The sequence below is a fragment of the Felis catus genome, chromosome D1, assembly GCF_018350175.1.
Source record: "Felis catus isolate Fca126 chromosome D1, F.catus_Fca126_mat1.0, whole genome shotgun sequence".
Classification (NCBI taxonomy): Eukaryota; Metazoa; Chordata; class Mammalia; order Carnivora; family Felidae; genus Felis; species Felis catus.
Window position 1 is genome coordinate 33,453,045 of NC_058377.1, and position 21,987 is coordinate 33,475,031.

General features: G+C 37.4%; 1 long non-coding RNA gene across 1 annotated transcript in view; it reads left to right on the forward strand.

The window, feature by feature from the left end:
- LOC123380433 overlaps positions 1 to 15,660 on the forward strand; it is a 56,176-nt gene extending 40,516 nt beyond the window's left edge. The window contains exon 3 of the long non-coding RNA XR_006586178.1: positions 14,566 to 15,660. This is a non-coding gene — a long non-coding RNA (uncharacterized LOC123380433). The remainder of the gene's footprint in view (positions 1 to 14,565) is intronic.
- Positions 15,661 to 21,987: the final 6,327 nt, after the last annotated feature.

A 21,987-nucleotide genomic window follows, 5' to 3' on the forward strand; every position in this document is an offset into this window, starting at 1 on the left:
TCCTTATCAGGGAAATACAAATCAAAACCACACTCAGGTATCACCTCACGCCAGTCAGAGTGGCCAAAATGAACAAATCAGGAGACTATAGATGCTGGCGAGGATGTGGAGAAATGGGAACCCTCTCGCACTGTTGGTGGGAATGCAAACTGGTGCAGCCACTCTGGAAAACAGTGTGGAGGTTCCTCAAAAAATTAAAACTAGACCTACCCTATGACCCAGCAGTAGCACTGCTAGGAATTTACCCAAGGGATACAGGAGTACTAATGCATAGGGGCACTTGTACCCCAATGTTCATAGCAGCACTCTCAACAATAGCCAAATTATGGAAAGAGCCTAAATGCCCACCAACTGATGAATGGATAAAGAAATTGTGGTTTATATACACAATGGAATACTACGTGGCAATGAGAAAGAACAAAATATGGCCCTTGTAGCAATGTGGATGGAACTGGAGAGTGTGATGCTAAGTGAAATAAGCCATACAAAGACAGATACCATATGGTTTCACTCTTATGTGGATCCTGAGAGATTTTACAGAAACCCATGGGGGAGGGGAAGGAAAAAAAAAAGAGGTTAGAGTGGGAGAGAGCCAAAGCATAAGAGACTGTTAAAAACTGAGAACAAACTGAGGGTTGATGGGGGGTGGGAGGGAGGGGAGGGTGGGTGATGGGTATTGAGGAGGGCACCTTTTGGGATGAGCACTGGGTGTTGTATGGAAACCAATTTTACAATAAATTTCATATATTGAAAAAAACTTGTTAAAGAATTGAAATATAATGTCTAAACTGTTTATTCAAGTCTTTAGTAAGCATTCATTGTATATCATAATATTTTTAACTTATTGACAAAAGTCACAAAATTAGTAAGTAGTTGAGATGGCTTTTTTTTTTTACTGTCTCAAGTTCTCAGAGCAAAGAGGACTCAAAGGTGAAAGAGCTATCAATAATACTGAGGGTTGGGAGCCCATCCCAAATTGAAGTAAGACAAAGAAAAGAAGTCATTCGATTTGATGATAATCAGAATAATTAGGGCAGAATCAGATTGTAAGAGGAATTGGAGAGTGAGTGGAAGCAACAGGTAGTGTATTAATTTGAAAAACTTGGCAACAAAAGAAAAGTGAGAAAAGATGGTATATAGAGAAAGCAGTAGGTTGAAGCCTTTTTGTTTTCCTGGGATGGAGAAAAATGGTGCACATGTATAAACTCAGAGAAAAGTACCACAGGAGTCAGCCAACTGGAAGATGCAAATGAACACAAAGGAGTAATAAAGGGAGCTGTGGTCTGGAGCAGGATAAAAGGAAGAGAGCAATAACAGGAGGTGTGAGCCTTTGAAATGGGGGTGATATCTACTTGATAGGATGTCAATAAAAGTGTAAGTAAAGATCAGAGTTTTGCTGAAATAAAGAGGATAAAATTTCAGTTGCTTATTCCATTGAGAAATCTTTGCTTTCTTGCCTTTCTCTGGCATACCTGCCCTGCAAAATCCCATCACATATTTGCTCAGCTTCTACACAAGGCTGTTGAGTAGAGCAAAATAACCAAAACCTTATTAGAATAAAGACAGTCAACCACATATATTGTCCTATTTTTCCCTGCTAAGCTCCTCTCACATTGCCTATGTTCCCAAAACCTATTTTTCAAATTGTCTAGAGTTTTCTTGGGCTTCTTTTCCATCACATCTGCCTCATCCTCTCAGCCAATGATTTGTCTTCCTCTTTCAATGTCTTTAATCTTGATCCTTTCCTTTTATCTGACAGTGTACAGAATAATTAATTGGTTCCCTGTCATTCTCCAAAGTGAGCACTGAAGTTGTTTTTAATATGGATTTTAAAACTGTGTTTTAATCCATTGAAATTATTATTCTTTTTGATGTTCAAATTATTCCATTCTTGGCCAGTGGGAAATGCTTCAAGTTGGACTCTTATCCTCCTGCTACTACCCCAATAATCATTAGAAGTTGTTTTGTTTTCCAGTGTGACAAACTTTCTAGGTCCACGTTGTACATATTTTGTCTGAGCCCAGGATTAACCATTTACCCAGGAAGCTTTTATTTTTATTTTTAAGTATTTTGGAGATTGCAATCTGGAAGTTACAGATGTTCAGAATTGCAGAGTTTTTTTTTTTTTTTTATTCTCTTTTAAAGCACTCTCCTTTGGTTTCCAATACACCACTCTTCTCAAAAATTTCCCTACCTTATCTGGACATTTCTTCCTAGTCTTTATAAATGTTGATTTCCACCATTCTTTCTTTTTTTTTTTTTTAATTTGCTTTTTCAACGTTTATTTATTTTTGGGACAGAGAGAGACAGAGCATGAATGGGGGAGGGGCAGAGAGAAAGGGAGACACAGAATCGGAAACAGGCTCCAGGCTCTGAGCCATCAGCCCAGAGCCTGACGCGGGGCTCGAACTCACGGACCGCGAGATCGTGACCTGGCTGAAGTCGGACGCTTAACCGACTGCGCCACCCAGGCGCCCCTCTACCATTATTTCAATAAAGACAGCCTCTCTGTGTGATCATATCCATTTCTCTAGCTTAAACTTTACCCATGTGCCAATCTCTCAATCTGAGCTACTAGCAGAAGTCTCTCTTATAAACTCTATATTCCTTATTACACTTCCTACTTTTTTTTAAATTAAAGTTTATTCATTTATTTTAACAGAGAGAGACTGAATAGAGAGAGAGAGGGAGAGAGAATCCTAAGCAGGCTCTGCACCATTAGCTCAGAGCCCAATGTAGGTTTCAAACCTATGAAACATGAGATCATGACCTGAGTTGAAATCAAGAACCAGATGTTTAACCAACTGAGCCACCAAGGCACCCCCACACTTCCCAGTTTTAATAGCTCTCTGTAGTTTTCCCCATCCATCTGGAATTTATTGCAAATATTTATTAAATTATAGAATGAACAAGTGGGAAAAGCTGAATAAATTAATATGTTTCTTCCTTAATTTCTTGATAGAGGAATTAGATCAAGAACTGAGAGTGAAAGGAGGTGTAAGGAAAAGGACTTGAAGGTAGGGAATGCTTAGCATAATTAGTGTAGTTACAGTGCTGGGGAATTCAGTAAAGAAAATCTAGAAGTGATCTGGCAAGCTCTTAGGGTCTTATGTAAATATTAAACTTTAATGTTGACAATAAAAAGGACACATGTTATTTAGAGGCTATAGCCTAAGCAAAGAAAGGAGATTGATGTGGAGAAATTCTACTAATTTGCCTGTGCTCCTAGAAGTGTGCTGAATTCAATTTTATACCTCTGTACTGTGAGATTTGGAAACTTGTGAAATTAAAAAACACTGTGTTTTCACATATGATTGATAGTATATTGATAATGCAAGACTTGGTTTTCCTCAGCTAACTACAAAAAACAGTTTGCATGGATTTTTCCAACACCTAATTATCTTGTTATTTGGCCTCTATTGTTTCTGATGAGAAATTAGTAGGTATGCAAATGGTTGTCCCCTAAATGAAATCTATAATTTTTTTCTCTAGATACTTTCATGGTATTCTCTTTAGTTTTGATTTTTAATTTTTTTTAGCAGTTTGTCTATGGTGTGTCTAAGTATATCACTTTTTGCACTTATTCTACTTGGGCTTCACTGAAGTTCCTGAATTTATAAATGTATATCATTTACGAAACTTGAGAATTTTAAAGCTATTATTTCTTCAAATATTTTTTTCTGCCATTTTCTCTCCTCTTCTTTGGGGACTTCAATTACTGATATGTTAGATCCTTTGTTATTTTCCACAGATCCCTGTTCATTTGGTTTCATTCTTTTTTTCTCTTATTCAGATTGGATACTTTTACTGGGTAAAGAGAGACATGGCCTTGTTACCAGTGATTGAGAGTGAAAGTCTGACTCTACATTAGACTTCCTCTGACACACTCCAGTAAGGAGGGGAAGAGGTGCCTTGTTTCCTCTGATGGGTGTAGAAGTGATCTTCTCCTCCCATTGTCACTATCATAATTGATGTGCCTTCCTTTCTCCATCTTCCAGGGTCTTCCTATTTTGCATATAATATCCAGAGTTTTTAGTTGTACTCCGGGGGAGGAATAGAGAACCATACATGTACTTCATTTTTGTGGAAGCTGAAGTCAAGAATTTTCTAATTCAATTTTTGAATAGGTAGTATTTTTACATGGCACAAACCCCAGCAAAATATAACAAATTACATAATGAAAAGTCTCTTTCTTTCTTGTTCATCTTCTGTCCTATTTCTACTTTGCTGTCACCCAGTTTCTTTTCAGTATTTCTTTATGCATATATAAGAAAAAGACAAAGATTATGTTTTACCCCTCCTTTTTGCATAAAAGGTGGCCTACTATATGCAGTATACTGATCATTTTTTCCCCTCTCTTAATTTAGCGATATGTTTTAGAGACCTTTTCATGTCAAAGGTATAAAGTACTTGTTGTTTTATATAGTTTCATAGATTTCCTTTGTATGTACAGAAGACAGGTATTTTCTGAACTTCATTGGTAAGTTGTGAGTTTTTTCAACTAGTAATATTCTTTTATAATGTAGAACCTATTAGTGTTTATTCTCAGTTAAACTGTCAGATGTTTGGGAAAACTTTGAGCCAGCTTGTATGTTTTCCTTTCTAGAATTGTTTATATGTAATATGTTTATTTTTAAGATAAAAAACATTTGTCATTTTCTTTTTTGTGTGATGTATTTTTCCAGATGATCTCAGGGATTCCATGAGTCTGACATCTTAGGAGAAGAAAAATGCCAAGTCTAATTATGAAAGTTACAAAGTATTTAGTGCTTTTAATTGTAAGAAATAGCTATGCAAGAAGCTTTTGGATGTTCTCTTTCTACTTGCAGAAAAATTGTCTGTGAAGATGTACTTTCCCTAGATTCCTGCCCTAATATATCTCTCTTCCCTGTTCCAAGGGCGTAAGTTAAGTCAGGTGTACTTCATGTAAACCAATGCTGTGAATCGTCTGAGATTTTTGGCAAAAAAATGTTTTACAAGATTTGCTAGCCCTTATTAATTAGTCCAACCTAACTACCTAATGGTAAGAAATTGGAGGCTTTTGGTAAAAACATAAAAAAAATCAGTTCTTTTGCCACATATAAGAAAATTACAAAGAAACAAAAAGATGTTCCAAGAGTTTTTTTTTTTTATTTTTACTTTTGTTTTTTTTCAGAGAAGAAGAGCTCTGTTTCAAATTTTCTTGGCATTATTCTCAGCTGTTACCATGGTTTCTGTGTGTGACCCTTACCACCTGATACAAGAAGGAAGGAATCATGATTGTAATGTTTCCTTCTATTTGTACATATAACCATAAGGAGTTAATGGTGTAACTGGAGGCAGCTGAATCAGAGTATAAGAATTTGGTTTATCTTAATGTGTCTTCGTGTTAGGTCCAAGGCTAGTGCAGAGTATGGCACAAAGCAGCCATTCAGTGAACATTCATAAATAAATAATGTCAAGGAAATTAAGCAAGGTGCTTTGAGAGTCTCAACTTGTTAGATCTTAATTGGCTCAAATGACGTGTCAAGGCACTTGTAGCTGACATACATCCTTTCTTCACTTTTTGTTTTTATTAGTAAAATCAAGATTTTTGTTGAAGGAAGATGATCCTACTCCCAACTCAGGGATAAATCCTAATTATTTTAGGATAATTGGCCAGTACCTTGCCAATGTTTGTATTAGTGATGGGCATGTGATATAATTTTGTTCAGTAAAATATTTAAAAAATATATTTTTAATTTTAATTTCATTTTTAAATGCTTTCCTCCATAAACACACACACACACACACACACACACACACACACACACACACCTGTAGAAAGAACCAGGCTTTTCCACTCCTGGAAATGGTACAGCTATTTTATCTGAGCTTGACTGAGGACAAAGCCAATTCTCTGGGAATGGCAGAGTTTAAAATATGAAGAATTCAAATACTTGATAGTGCTATCAAGCCCAGCATTTACCAGAGCCCTGTTATATATCATTTATATGACATAATGAATAATGAACTCCACATATTGTTTTAGTTACTGTGATTTGACTTTTCCTATATTTGCAGTCTTGATACAATGCCTTTATATGCTACATTAAAAAAAAGAACACTGAATAATTCACTTGTGAGAGTGAACATATTCAAACACACATTGATCATGTAGATTTGAACAAGTAACAATTAAAAATTATATTTAGTGTTCATTTGGTAAGTCTTCTAAAGAAACATGGATTTTAAACTAATATGGAATTATTTGATGAATATAATGTTACAATTTCAGAAGTTATTCACAGTTTTTGAAGAATAAAAGACATACTTTTTGATTATTTTGTAATCCTCTAGATGTTCCTGAATTACCATACATTTTCAAACAGCATAATTTACTTTCAAGGCAATCTGAGAGGTGAAGGAGAACTCTATTCATCAAGAAGAGAAAATTTTTATCAAATTTTGGGACAAAGTTTATGAAATTCTAGATTCAACTGGAGTTTCTGACTATGTGATAAAACCAAGAGATGTTTGAACTAATATGGTCTTTGAAAGTGTATTTTCTTAAAAATTTATAGAACTCAAAACTGAGTACTGTATCTACTGATGTAAATCCAAAATCAAAATTCAAGTTTTGACCCATGAGCATTTTTATAATTCTAGTTTTATAGTTCTCATTTTTATAGTTTTATAGAAGAGTTTAGTTCAGTCTGTTAAATATCACTATTCTTATTGATTAATCATGGTTGATCAATGACTAGCACCAGGCCACTCAATGTGGCAACAATCCTTTCTAAGAAGTCTTCCTGATTGAAATTCCAGTGTATTATTTTTATGTCAGTACACCTTTCAACAACCTTGGGAATTTCACATCCCTTGTAATCCAAGTATGATTTACTTATATAGGGGATTACTTTGAAAAGCTAATATTGAGGAAGCAGTAATCAATAAGTCCATGTTATTAGATAGGCAACAGACGTTTGCATGGAGAACCAGAAACAGGAAAAATGCCTCTTAGTTGTACGATTTGTTACAAAATGCAATGAACTTATAAACATCTTATTGACATTGTGGGGGGAAAAATTATAAAATTTTCTGGTAACAATGGGATGATAATAAAAAATTAATTTGCTGGGGGCTCCTGGGTGGTTCAGTTGGTTAAAACTTCTGACTTTGAATTTGTGAAATCTTTTATATCTTCTGACTTTTTTTGGGTACAGTTTTATATTATTCCCTAAAAATCCATGTTTGTGAAAAGTTTTAAAAAATGTCTTCATGGACATGAACATATACCTATGTTCCACTTTTGAAAAATCTGGATTCATCCTCTATACTTTTGCTTTTTGAATGTTTCTGGCTCTCCATGCAAACGTCTATTCCCTATCTAATAACATGGACTTATTGATTACTGCTTCCTCAATATTTTGCTTTTTTGCTTTCTGAATCTCATCCATGCCTAGGACTTTGTCATCTGTTACAAATGCCACCTGTGATATTGTGATATAATAAAAATATATAATTGGTCTTTGTCCCTAGCTCCTGTCACAGAGCTCCTAAAGCCTTTAAGATATCCTGAATGATAAGTGTGAGAGGAACATCTTTTGTTATTCATAATAAGCCGCTTTCAACCATAAATCAGTTTATGTTGGTGAGGAGACTGTTGAAAGAATGATTGCCAAAGGAATCAACAAAGTGATTAGAAGCTTAGAACTTTCTCCCCATCCCCTGAGTTAATTCCAAAAACCAATGACTTAATCAATCATACTCACATAATGAAATTTCCATTAAAGCCCTAAACAAAGCAATTGTGACAGCTTCCACATGCCAGGAGGGTGGTGCACCCCAAACTCCATGAGGACAGAAGCTCCTGTACTCAGGACTCCTTTGGACCTTGCCTACATACATTTTCATCTGGTCGTTCATTAGTATCTTTTATAAGAAATGAGAAACAGTAAATAAATTGGTAATAAGTAATGTTTTCCCTCATTCTGTGAATCATTATAATAATCAAGCCTGAGAGAGATTTATGGGAACCTCTAATTTGTAGCCAAGTCAGAAAGAAATGTGGGTAACCTGGTGGAACCATTACTTGGGATTTTCATTTCAAGTAGGGGGCAGTCTTGTGGTACTAAGTCCTTAAGCTGTGGGGTATGCACTAACTCCAGCTAGTCACTTTCAGAATGAATTAAATTATAGGACATCCAATTGGTGTCTACAGAGAAATAGAGAGTTGTTTGGTGTGGAAACTCCACACATTTGGTGTTGGATGTGTTGTGAGTAGAAAAACAGTTTTCTATGGGGTTCCTGGGTGGCTGAGTCAGTTAAGCATCTGACTCTTGATTTCAGCTCAGGTCATGATCTCACGAGTTTGTGAGTTCTAGCCTGCCTTAGGCTCTGTGCTGGTAGCACAGAGTCTGCTTAAGATTCTTTTTCTCTCTCCCTCTCTCTGCCCATCCCCTGCTCATGCTCTCTCTCTCTCTCTCTCAAAATAAATAAATGAACATTAAAAAAAGGAAGAAAAACAATTTTCTATATCTCTGACACCTTTACCTGAACATCCTATCAGTGCTATCAGTACAACAAATACAATATTTCTACAGTCATAACTCATCATTTTCATTCCTGAAAACCACTCCTCTATCAGATATTTCTATTTTTTTTCAATATCCTTCTCATGGTGACTCAAGTTTGAAACCTTGGGGTTACTTTGATTCCATCTTCTTGTTTGCATTCAGAGTACAATCTGCTGACAAAATGCATTTCCTGCTTCAGGTGGTACTTGAAATCAAACACCAATCATTTATTAAGCCTCTCCATAAGCTCATTACTATGCTAGCAAAAGTGGGATATGCACAAGAAATATTGAATTTGATGCAAAAAATCACAGAAGATCATACACACAGGTGGTCTCACCACTTGTCTGCCGGTATAAAAAGTACCAACATTAGCTTGTTTAGCAAGTAGTCACCATATGCATACATATAACACAATTTCTATGTAGTAGGGGTTATGACTTAGGTGCCTAATTTGTAGGAAAAATCTATTGCAAGAATTTCAGCACTTTAAAAAATGGGCATAAAGTATAATAGCAAGAAACATAGATAAAAAGAACCCAGATAGAATGATCCATTACATTACTTGAAATATGTACTAATTTCACAGTAGAGTCTAGATATTAGATTGGGTCTATTAGCCTTCTTTGCTCCACCTGAGAATGTAATCATGGGTATGGATAATCTCTTCCCTGCCCTGCCACATCTGTAAGAGAGCTTGGATTGGGTAGATGAAATCTAGTACCAGTTACAGTCCATTATTTCAAAACTATCCTCTCCAAATCTCTTTTTAAATTAATTTTTGGCATTCTTACCAATTATTCATGCCATTGACTGCCAGCCTTTACAAATGATCAAAATTCAGGGTGATGACTACATGAACAGATATAGCCAATGGATCTGTGGATCCATAGGACTGGTATCTCCCTTCTGAGGCTTTGGGACAGAGTGGAGTGGGGATCAAGTTAGACATTTTAGAGGAGGTAATGTCTGAATTGACTATTAGAGAATATGTGCGAATCACTCAGTTGAAAGAGATTAGGGAGAACAGTTCAGGCAGACAACAGAATTGTAAAGGCTTAGAGATATGAGAGAGCATAGCACTTTCAGATAGATGCAATTTCAGGTATAGAGTAGAGTATGTGAAGTTGGGGAGGGGGTGTATAAATGAGACTTGACTGAACTGGATGTGATAGGTCAGCATATGAAGTTCCTAGGGGTGCCTGGGTGGCTCAATTGGTTGAGTGTCCAACTTCGGCTCAGGTCATGATCTTGCTGCTTGTGGGTTTGAGCCCCATGTCAGGCTCTATGTTGACAGCTCTGAGCCTGGAGCCTGCTTGGATTCTGTCTCTCTCCCTCTCTCTCCTCTCCTCCCCTACTCATGCTACCTCTCTCTCTCTCTCTCTCTCTCTCTCTCTCTCTTTCAAAAATAAATAAACATTAAAAAAAGAATACAAATTTCCTGATATGCCATGCTCAAGAGTTTCTGAAGAGTATGGAGAATCTATAAAGGATTCAGAGGAGAGATGTGACATGATTCTACATGTATATTCCAAAGATCATTGCAGTAACCCTTATGACAGTGGATTATTAGAGGCTAAGACAAGAAGCAGATAATGTAATTAGGAGACTGTTGCAATAATCTAAACAAGAAATAGTGAGTTTTGAACAACTGCAGTGTCATTGAGAATGGAGAGAATGGAAGGATTCAAGAGAAATGTGGTTCCAGGAGTATAAGGAGTGAGAGACACTAGGTTTCTGTCTCAAGCAACTGAGAAAATACTGCTGCAACTAGAAGATAAACAACTGATGAAAGAGCCACACATGATTCAGCATGGCCAAATTTTCAGAAGGGCAGTTAAGGAAAATGATGAGGTAAGGCCCCTTGTTTCGATGGCCACTAGAGAATTTCAAGATAGTGACCTCAGTGAAGTGAGGGAGGAATGTAAACCAAATTATAAGGGCTTTAAGGAGTGAGTAGGAGACAGGAAGTGGAAAAATTTGGCCTAGACCAGTTTTACTTTTAGACTTTTGGCAGAGAGAGGATGGTGAAACATAATGGCTGATGGGAGGAATAGCAGGGTAAAGGGAAGTATTATAATTAATTTTGAAAATTATAAATGAGATCTAAGTATGTTTGTAGACTGAGAGGAAGTATAAAGAAAGAGATTAAAGATAAAAAAATCAGAATAGTTAAAAGAACAAGGGACCAGAAGAATTAGGAAGAAAAGGAGAGGATAATAAAAATGGTGAGTTTTGGGAACAATGACTATGATATCTCTAAGATAGGAGGGAAGGAAAAGATCATGTGAGAAGAATAAAATGAATTTTATATGGGTAGAAGAGTGTGACTACAGAGGAGTTTTGAGGTGGAACAATAAGGAGTCAAAGCAGTTCATGTGAGCATTTCCTGAGGATGACACTTCATGCTCATGGGAATGCTTTGGTTTAGTAGTTGTGGAGATATGAATGGGAGTGAGTGAGTGATGACTGACAGCCTCATGAAACATGTGAAAGGGCTTATTTGGGATCAGCTAGCATGAATTCATACAAGACTTTTTAGCATGATTTAAAAAACCTTTTTAATGGTTCAACTGCCTAATAGAGACCCTAAAGACTAGGAGAATACCAAGAAAGGGATCTGACAGTAGTTTCCTTAACTCCCATTTCTTATGTTATTCATTTATCATCCATAATGTTGGTTTCTCAACTCATTCACATTTTTCAGGCTTATCAGAAGCTATGGGTCTACAGGCAGAAACAGTGGTGACCATTACAGTGCATCTACAAAAGAAATGGAGAAACTGAGAGGTAGTAAGTGAGCCAGAGCAGTGCCAGATAAGGAATCTTCTATAGCCCAACCACGTTAATGGTTATTGTTTCCTGAATGGAATTGCTGTTTCCTAGATAGAGAACTTTTGCTTTTTTCTCCCTCTGCACATTTGCTTATGCCTCTACCAGGATTTCCTTCTTTTTACCATCTGAATATACAACAGTTAAGATACACCTCAAATGCTCTCTCTTAGAAAACTTCTCTGATCACTTCACTTAGAACTCTCTCATTTCTGACTGTCTCTGGTAATATGCACAACTTTTACAGACTTCATCATATTTTGTGTTCCTTCATTGGTTGTTTTCATCCTCGTTTAGTTTGGTGATCATTGGGCATAGCAACTATATTTGAAATTTCTTTGTATCTTGGACTAGAGACCATTATGTAGTAAATGCTCAATAATATTTGATTAAAAATATATAAAGTAAACAATGGAGAGAGCTGCCAAATGGTAACTATCTTTGAGAGGAAATGGTGTGTGTCTAAAGTTAGGAAGCCCTGAGTTTAAATCACAGCTTCTAATCACACTAATAGCTGTGTTTAGACTAGCTGCATAACACCTCTGAGGTTATATTTCCTTGATTATAAAATAAGGATAATAACTATTTTGCAGACTTGTTATTGTAAATGATGTAATCACCTAAAAAAGCACGAATCATAGTAAATACTCAGTAAAGAGTAGCCATTATTATTTGCTTTATATTCTGTACTTTTATTCTTAAAAAACTTAAGTAACACTGTAAGGCTTAAATAGCAATTAGGTAGGCCAGAAAGAAAGTATTGATGTGTTTTAAACTTAACTGGAAGAAACCCAAGACACTCTGTTTATAATCTGGACTTGGATCCAGTAAGCAACTGAGCACAACTGCTGGATGGATGCACCGCAAGGATGTCAGGTGCACACTGCTCAGTGCTAGTGTTTATCCAGGGAGGGGTCTACACTTACCACTCAAAAATAGCTTAATGAATAGATAGTCTGGGCTTCATTTCACTCAGCTTTATGGTTGACAATGGCCAATTTGTCACAGGGAATAATCCTACCCTAACCAGATTGAGGGATCAATTCACCAAGTATTGTCTCTTTCTCATTACTAAAACGACCGTAAGTAGATGAAGTAATCTTTCTATTAAGCAAACATCTTTTACACTAAAAATAAAGATCATGGTTAATCTGGAAAAATTCTTTTCCAAGGAGTTCTGGAATTAGTAAATGTCTTGTTGGGAGAGCAGCAGGGAACTAAGGCCTGCCACCCAAATTGAAAACAGACCACAGTGCAATAGCAAACACTGGGGTAATTAGATGTGTGTATTTTGGGAATCACAAAGTTGCCAAGGAGAGATGCACTGTGATAGGCTGTTTAGAATAGAGTAAGTATTTTAGGGAAAGTAAAAAATATCCAGTTCTATTTTGCCAGACATCATTTGTAAATATAGTTCTATCCAGGGATGAAATATTATATGCAAACAAGTATGCCAATAACTCTTTTCAACAAACACTTGTCTAAACTTGGCTAAGAAACTTAACATTGTCAAAGGAGTTGTTGCAAATGATGTGTTTCTCTTTGCTAATATCAACAGCCCTGAGCCGGCTAAACCATGCTTTCTTCAGTCACTTCCTTGGAAGGTGTATGGGTAGACATGTGGGTGCAGCAAGCTCTGTGACTAGATTACTGGAGCTGGTAGTATTACCTGGTCATACAGAGTTGTAGCAAGTGCTAATGTCCTTTAGATGTCTCTGAAACATCACCCTCTGGACTCCCTGCTCCCTGGGCTCATGGCCTGACACTTCCTTTTACATATTCTCAGCTACCTGCAGTATCTATAGGACACCATGCTCCTGTTTTCCTCTCCAGCTCCTCTCTGCATGTTTTCCTCTGTCCCCACACCTGTTGAACTTTTCTTCTTGGGTAATTCTGAATTTTCCTTCAGGTCTCAGCTTTGACATACCTCACTTTAGAAAGTATTCCCTGAGCACATCCTAAGATGCCTCTCCTGTGTTCTCCCATACCACCTCGTATTTTCTCAAACATAGCACATGCCACATTAAATATGATGATTACCTGTTTGTCTATCTCCCCTTAGTCTAAAGCTCATTAGATCTCTATGTTAGATCTTGTTCATAGTTAAATTTTCAGTGCCCATCAAGTTACTTGGGACACAATAGGAGGTCAATAATTATTTAACAGATGAATGAATAAATAAGTGTACCTCCCAACAGCCTAAGAATATCAAAAATTGATACGATGTGTTGGCATGATGCTAAAGAAATCAGTCATGATAGAGATGAAACAAGATTTTGTAGAAATATTTTACTTTTGAAAAATAATTTATCTTAATTTATGGAAATGTTTTGAGAACAATATAAAGAACAATATAAAGAATACTCTTGAGCCACTCAAGAGTAAATTGTTGATAGAATGCCTCATTACCTCTAATACTTTATTGTGTATTTCAAAAACACAAAGATATTTTCCAACACAACACATTATAGACAACTAGAAAATTAATTCAGATTGCTATCTAATCCTCAGGCCCGATTGAAGTTTCACCAATTAATCAATAGTGTTCTTTACAGAAAATCGTTTTGTCCAGAATCACAGGTTGCATTTAGTCATCATGGCTGCTTAGTCACCTTCAATCTGTAACAGTTTTTCAGTCTTTCCTTGATTTCCATGATCTTGATACTTCCTAAGATTTATGGGTCAGTTTTTTTTTTGGGGGGGGAGGGTGGAGGGGGGTTAGTATAATATTCTCCTTTCTGGGTATGAAAGATGTTTTTCATGATTAAGATTAGATTAGATTGACAGGAATATCACAGAAACAATGTTGAATTCTTATATTTGTGTTTTATCAGCTGACACATGATTTTAATTTGTCCCATTATTGGTGATGTTAGTGCTCATTACTTAACTAAGGTAGTGTTGACCAGGCTTCTCTAAAGTTACTTCTTTCCTCCCACCTTGTAATTAAGAAATTTTTGGAGAGGTATTTTGAGACAATGTAATACCTTGTTTCTCAACAAAATTTCCTTGTATGTATGTATGCATGTAGGTCAATCAAGGTAGTTTTCTATATTAAGTTATGGGTTAAATCTTACTACTATCATTATTTATTTTGGTGCACAGATTGCCCAATATTTAGCCAATTTAAGCTTTTTTATCTGAATTATTGATTTGCTTTTTTTTTTTTTTTTTTTTTTTTTTTTTTTTTTAACAGTCCATGTCACCTTTTGAGCATTTCCTTCCTTTCTGGAACAAGAAGATATTCCAAGCTCATCTTATACTTTCCTTGCTATAGCCCTGGGGTCAGTCATTTCTCTGTGGAGTCCTGCTTCATTTTAATGGTGAATGGTATTTATGGTATTTTGTTCGTTATGCTGGTGTGGTATCATTTATGTTAATTATGTTCATTGCCATTGGGTACTGCTGTTCCCATACCCTCTCATTGGATGGGTCTAAGGAGTTTATAAAAATTCCATTTATATCTACATTTATCTATGCATCTATTTATATTATTGAAAACCATGATTTCAGGGCACCTGAGTGGCTCAGTTGGTTAAGGTCCAGCTTCAGTTCAGGTCATGATCTCACGAATTCATGGGGTTGAGACAGATGCTGACAGCTCAGAACCTGGAGCCTGCTTCAGATTCTGTGTCTCCCTCTCTCTCTGCTTCTCCCCTTTCTCTCTCTCTCTCTCTCAAAAATAAATAAACATTAACAAAAAATAAAAAAATAAAACTCCATGATTTCATAGTGGTATTTTCAATCTAACACCATAATGTTAGATGGTTTTTCTTTTCCAGATTTATAACTCCCTTTTACAACACCGAAAATCCTGGCTCCCATTATACTAAATATGTTTACTCAATTCCTCAGATTCTCCTGTATATAACCTATTTACTTACTCTGACTCCACACTCCTCCTGTACAGACACCTTTTGGGCTCTGACATCACTCAAGTTACCACTATTGCTGTTTCCTCCCATATTGTGTCAGGAGCGGTCAGTGTAATCAATAGAATATGTGACAGGTGATGGTATGTCACTTACATGGCAAGATCATAAAAAGCAAACAAGCAAATTCCAATATTGTGGCTTCTGTCTCTTTTGGCTCATTTGTGCTGGGGGAAAGCTGGTACCACATCATGAAAAGAAGTCTATGTAGTGAGGAACTGAAGCCTTATACTAGTGAACCATTTTCTTTTTTTTTTTTAATTTTTTTTTTCAACGTTTATTTATTTTTGGGACAGAGAGAGACAGAGCATGAACGGGGGAGGGGCAGAGAGAGAGGGAGACACAGAATCGGAAACAGGCTCCAGGCTCTGAGCCATCATCATCCCAGAGCCCGACACGGGGCTCGAACTCCCGGACCGCGAGATCGTGACCTGGCTGAAGTCGGACGCTTAACCGACTGCGCCACCCAGGCGCCCCTAGTGAACCATTTTCAAAATGACTCTTTTAAGTTCCAGTTGAACCTTCAGATGGCTGCAGCACTGGCCATAAGTTTTACAGCAATATCATGAGAAACCCTGAGCCAGAACCACCCAGGTAAGCTGCTCCTGAATTCCTAACTCTTACAAACTGTGAGAGATAAATACCTGCTGTTTTAAGCCACTATGTTTTGGTGTATTTTTACACAGCAATTGATAACAAATACAATATGTTAGTAGGGTGACTAAATTATCTCGTTTTCCCCCTAATGTTCTGGGTTTAATACTGAAAGTCCCATAACTTAGGAAATCCCTCAGTCCTGGGCAAACCAGGACAATTGATCATTCTACATGTTGGCCACAATATAAAGTATACGCACACTGTAAAGTCATGAATTAATGTGCATAGCAGATAACGACAGCTTAATAACTAATGTAGTTGATATCATCTTTAAAATGAAATAATGAAAACAGATGATTCTTAAATTCTTTCTCAGTCCCAAATTAATCTTGTGATTTAAATTTTTGGGTAGCAGTTCTAAAAATAATTCCAAAAACTTGTAGGCTGAAGCTAGTCAGTATATTTTAATGCAAGTACTAAAGATGTATCACTTCAATAAGGGGATGTCTTGAATCAATTCATGGCTCAGTGCTAGTGCCTCTGAAACCATGGGGTTTTTAATCTAACTCCTGCCTGGTTGAAAAAATTTTAGGTTCTCATCTTAGTGTTTGATCCTGTCCTTTCTCTCTTGTCTATGTGGAATTTTCCAAAAAACACACATTAACAATCCCAGCCACCTATCATTTAAACAAAAGACTTATTTTTTCCCCAAAGAACAAATTATTACCTAGCTCAGCAAAGTGTAAAATTCACACCTCCTCCTTTTAAATACTGAGATATGTTACTTTTGTGGGACTCAATACACGCTTTAGTATGGAAAATGAATCTTATTTTCTCCTAGAAACCCTAGGAACCTAAAAATTAGATAGAGGCTGAGAGTCCCAGGGGAGAGCAGATGGCACCTATAGAATCTTAGGAATCTGAGCATGAGCACACTGGGTACTTGGAGGAAAAGGATTATGTGAGAGACAAAGAGGATGGAGAATCTTGTGGGAGCCTGTTGAATCATAATTAATGTGGAGGGAGTGGGTTGTGACAAAGTCAGTTTTGCTGAAGGTAGCTATGTAGAAACCTGGGACAATGAGATGATGCTGTGCATGCTCCAGTGTTTTCAGTCTGACATCCAACAGTGGTTCTGCAAAGCCTGGAGGAGCAGAGATAACTATCCCAGTAGCCAGGGAGTTACCAGAGTTTCTCCCAATTTGGAGTAGAACTTTACTGGACTTCATGTTTATATTGCATTGAGTCCTTTTGAGGTACTATGTGATGTCAGGGACTTTAAGGCAGGCAAGAAGAAGATAAAAATGGATCTTCTGATGTGGTAGTTTAAAAATATGTCAAAGGTAGAACCTAATTTACCTTATCTTGGGTGTGTACTGTCTTAAGTGATTTGCTTCTCATGAAAAAAATATGGTGGAAGTGATGCTGTGTGACTTTTGAGACTATGTGATAATAGGAATTGTGGCCTTCTCCTTGTTCTCTCTCTTGGATCACTAGTTCTTGAGCCGTTAGGATATTCAACCAGCCTCACAGAAAAGTCCATATGGCAAGGGACTAAGCCTACCTGCCAGTAGTCAGCAAGGAGCTGAACTGAGGCATCCTGCCAATAGCCATGTGAATGAGCCACCTTGGAAGCAGATCCTCTAGTTCCAGTCAAGCCTTCAGATGACTGCAACTCTGATCAGCATCTTGAGTACTACCTCATGAGAGGTGCTGAGGAAGAATCATGCAGCTAAGCAACCCTCAAATTCCTGACCCAAAAAAACTATGAAGTAATAAATGTTTATAAGTTTTGTAACCACTAAATTTTTATTTATTTATTTATTTATTTATTTATTTATTTATTTATTTTAGAGCGAGAGAGTGCAAACAGAGGAGAAGAGCAGAGGGAGAGAGAGAATCTTAAGCAGGCTTCACACTGAGCCCATTGCTAGGCTCAATCTCACCACCTTGGGATCATGATCTGAGCCAAAATTAAGAGCTGGATGCTTAACTGGCTGAGCCACCCAGCACCTTAGTACGCACTACATTATAGAATAAGTAGCAAACATATCTGTCAACCCAGAGATGAAATCTTAGGCTTGTTTTACCAAATTTGGTGAAATAAAGGAATATGACTCTATTTGCCCTGTGAGTAGTATGTTGCAAATTGTGTGGATCCAGTAAAATAGAAACACTATACACAATGGGAGATGATAACATACATCCCAATTTATGGGCTCTGTAGGCCACTGGGACCTTTTGAAGCATTTCCTCTTCTGCCCTACTCCATGATAATTGGGAGTCTTATCTCTGGACATTAGTATTCTGATGGCAGCAAACCCTGGTACCATCATCTAGTTTCAGGACCCGTGACTATATTCAGTTATAACAAACCAACATGAGAAAGTTAGTCTGTGGAGACAAGCAGGTGCAGAGAGAATGAGAAATGGTGGTGGGGGAGTACCTAAAGACCTTAGTTTTTAAAAGGGCCCAACTCTATTTTCTACATTTGGGTTCTGTGAGATTCTACTGTGTTCTTCCAATCGCTCCACTTATATTTGAGCTAATTTGAATGGTTTCCTCTTCCTTGCAACCAAATGGTCCCTAATTATTGATAGGTACATACTCATTGTCCTGGTGGGATGGCTGGAGGTGAAGTAGGTATGGGTCAGGGAAGTCCCAGGGCTCTCCATGAAGAGGTCTCGTGCCTCAGAAGGACAGCTGAAGTGGAAGTGGGTGAAAGCTGCAGAGGTCCCAAGGTGTTTCCTGCAGAGGGTGACCTAGTAGGGCAGTTGGAGCCCAAGGCAGCTGGAATCCAGAGTGACACAAACTGGAGTCCCCAGGCTTTCTCTATAGGGGGTGTCCTAGCAGGGTGGCTGGAGGTGGGATAAGGGCCTGGGGTTTCTGGGGCATTTCATGGTGCAGTGGGGCACCATGGGGCATCATGGTGGGGTAGCTAGAGTCAAAATGGTGTGAGCCTGGAGAGTTCTGGAATGATTTGCACCTGTGTCACCTTGGCAAGATGCCTAACTGTAGTAAGAACTGACCAGGGATACTCCAGTGTGTGTCACACTGAGGTTGCTTTGGTGGGAAGGCTTTGACTGGTTTGGGCTAAGGGCCCAGGGCTCACTAGGATGCCTGTACCTTGCTTTGGCCTGCACATCAAGGTGGAGTGGAAGTGTAAACTGTAGTGTTCTCCAGCTCCTCTTAACCAGGGATTTCTAGCAGCTACCCTGTTGTTCGGCTCTGTTCTAGAGCTGTTTCTTCTATATTCTAGTTCCTATTTTAAACCACAGCTTTTTTCGTCTGTGCCCCAGGGAAGACAAATTTGTTCCCTGGTCCCTCAGTACTATCCCTCCCCACTGTGTTTCCTAGTGTAGGGGTAGGGTTTCCCTTCCTTACCATGTCTGTTTCTCTTGTTCTTTATGTGGTCTCTATCTTTTGTTGTGCAGAAGCTGTTCAGTCAGGCCTCAGTTCTTCTATAGAATCTGTACTCTCTAAATAGGTATAGATTTGGTATGTCAGTGGAGAAGGTGAATTCATGGTCTTTTGGCTTCGCTGTCTTAGACTGGAACTCTGTATCAAATGATCCCAGTAAGACAGCATCCCAGGGCCTTGTTGCTGATCCCTCTTTTCTACTATATAACAGCATCTGTGGAACAGAAACAAATGCCCTTGGGTTCACATTTCAGCAAGACTAGTTCTTGCAACACAAGATGGTACTACATGCATGGATCTATTCTTAACTCAAGACTTCTTATTATAGCAAGCTAACCCCTAACAAGCAAGTCATTCCTGCAGAGCCTCAAAGGATAAGTCCAAGGTGAAGAACATTCATTAAATAGCTGAGTTTAGAGAAAATAGAAAAATCTTTTTTTGAGTAAAATGTGTTCTAAACATTTGTATATTCTGTGGAAATAAATTATTTCAACAAAAAATGATTCAAACCATATAATTCTGAATAATCAAAATGTTTTTAAGGTTTTTCATTTAAATTTCAATAAATGATAAATATTTGAGAAATATAATATTAAGTACCCATAAAAATTTCAAGAACTTTATTTACAATTAAAAATAAAATGCAAGAAACCAAAAAAAAGAAAATTAAATGCTTTAGTCCCAGAATAAAAAGTTTGTGAATAGTTTCCCTGGGAACTGAAAGCCCTGTGTGCCTCTCAGATGTGCTGCATTGATTCCTAGTTGTTAGGTGGTGGAATGCCATTTTGCAAATGCAAAGTATATTAGACATTTACTGGCAATCTTCCAGAAAAAAAAAACACCCCTTGAATGGAGGAAAGTCAACATAGCTGAGGTTACTGCTGAAAATAAGGAATTATTTTTGCAGGAGGACAAGACTTGCCTGTGCCACCCACATTGCAAACCATGCAGTTGATTTCACAAAGGTTTTGTTTACTGGTTCAATTGTGACCTGATTCAGGCCCCGGAGGATTGCCTATTGACAGCTCTAATTGCAAATTCAATTTTTAAATAGTTATTTATATATTTTGAGAGAAAGAGAGAGGGTGAGAGAGAGAGCACATGTGTATGAGCAGGGGAGGGGTAGAGAGAGAGGGAGAAGGAGGGAATCCCAAGCAGGCTCCATGCTGTCAGCACGGAGCCCGATGTGGGGCTCAAAGTCACAACTGTGAGATTATGACCTGAGCTGAAACCAAGAGTTGGATGTTAACCAACTGAGCCACCCATGTGCCCCACAAATTTAATTTTAGTTCAGAGATGATTTAAATAAAAACCATTGTTTAGGTTGTCAGCACTATGAAAACATAAAGAAGGAAACACACATGCATACAATATTCCAATAAGAAGACATTACTGCATTTTTGCAGAGTTTATTTAAAAGTAATTTTTCTGCTCAAAATTTCTTCTTCTAAAGACTCAAAATAATTTTACAACATGCCTAGTGAACAATTTTTTTTTTAATTCTGAGATGGAGATTTTAGAAGTCAGAATAGAAATGGGAAGTAAAAGACCATTCAATCACATTAATTTTTTTTCTAAAAATGTTAAGGAGCTTTTTTGAGGCTCTAAATGAAGCAGTTTGGTTACCCACCAAACTTGAAATGCTGAGTAGATGTATTAGTTTTGCACTTTTGGAGAACTTATTGGGATGGAAGGACACAGTGGCATTTGGGGTTTGGCAAAACCTCTCAAATTATTTTTCAAACACTTTTGGTTTGGCAAAGGCAGATTGGATTTTGCCAAATGTCTTTTTTCCTACTTTGGAACTCAAAGGTACTTCAAGGAAAATTTAATCCATATGCTTCTGTTTTACTTACTCTTAAATCATCAAATTATTGTCTTGAAACAATTGATTAATGCTCAAGAAAGTCTTTTGAACCATTTAGTGAAATTGTTATAAAGCTTCCTTGCACTCCATTCCCACTCCTTTGCCCTGAATGTTGAAGTCATGTGATGTCAGCGTTAAATCAAGCCAAAAGTCGGGAAAATTTACTTTTTGCTTCCTGTTTAGAGTCCTGTGAGTATGCAGGGGTTATAAGATTAGCCAGAAATATAGCCTATTGTTACCAGACGATATGATTACAGGGTCATACAATTTTTGAGTTTAATCTTGTCCTCAGTATGAGAGTTCCCTTTTCCATCCTTCTGAGCAATCAATTGTCCACCTTCCATATCAACACACAGCAGGAAATGGGCCCTTCCATTATTGGATAACTCTAAATGTAGGTTTTTCTTTAACTCATGATTAAAGTTCACAGTAGGTTAAGTGCTTATTATTCAGGGAGATTATGCAATGGTTACCTGGGAAATGTCAGCCTTCCTTGGTGTTACATCTCTAGGCTTATGGTTAGGCTCTTTTGCTGGTGTGGGAATCATAGAGGCACTGAAGGTCCTCAGTGCTGTGAACTGATGCCATTTATGCATCCAAATCTACTTTTTATTCCTATTTTTTTCTAGCTCAAAATACAAAACCTACCCGCAACCTTGACTAGCCAAAAGACTCACTCATTTCTTCAACATTTACTGACTACTACTCTGGTTAGCAAATGAAAGGTATTGAAGCCAAAAAGACACAGAAGTTAAATGGATATTGAATGTTATCAAGTTATGTTATGTTCTGAGCTTAAATG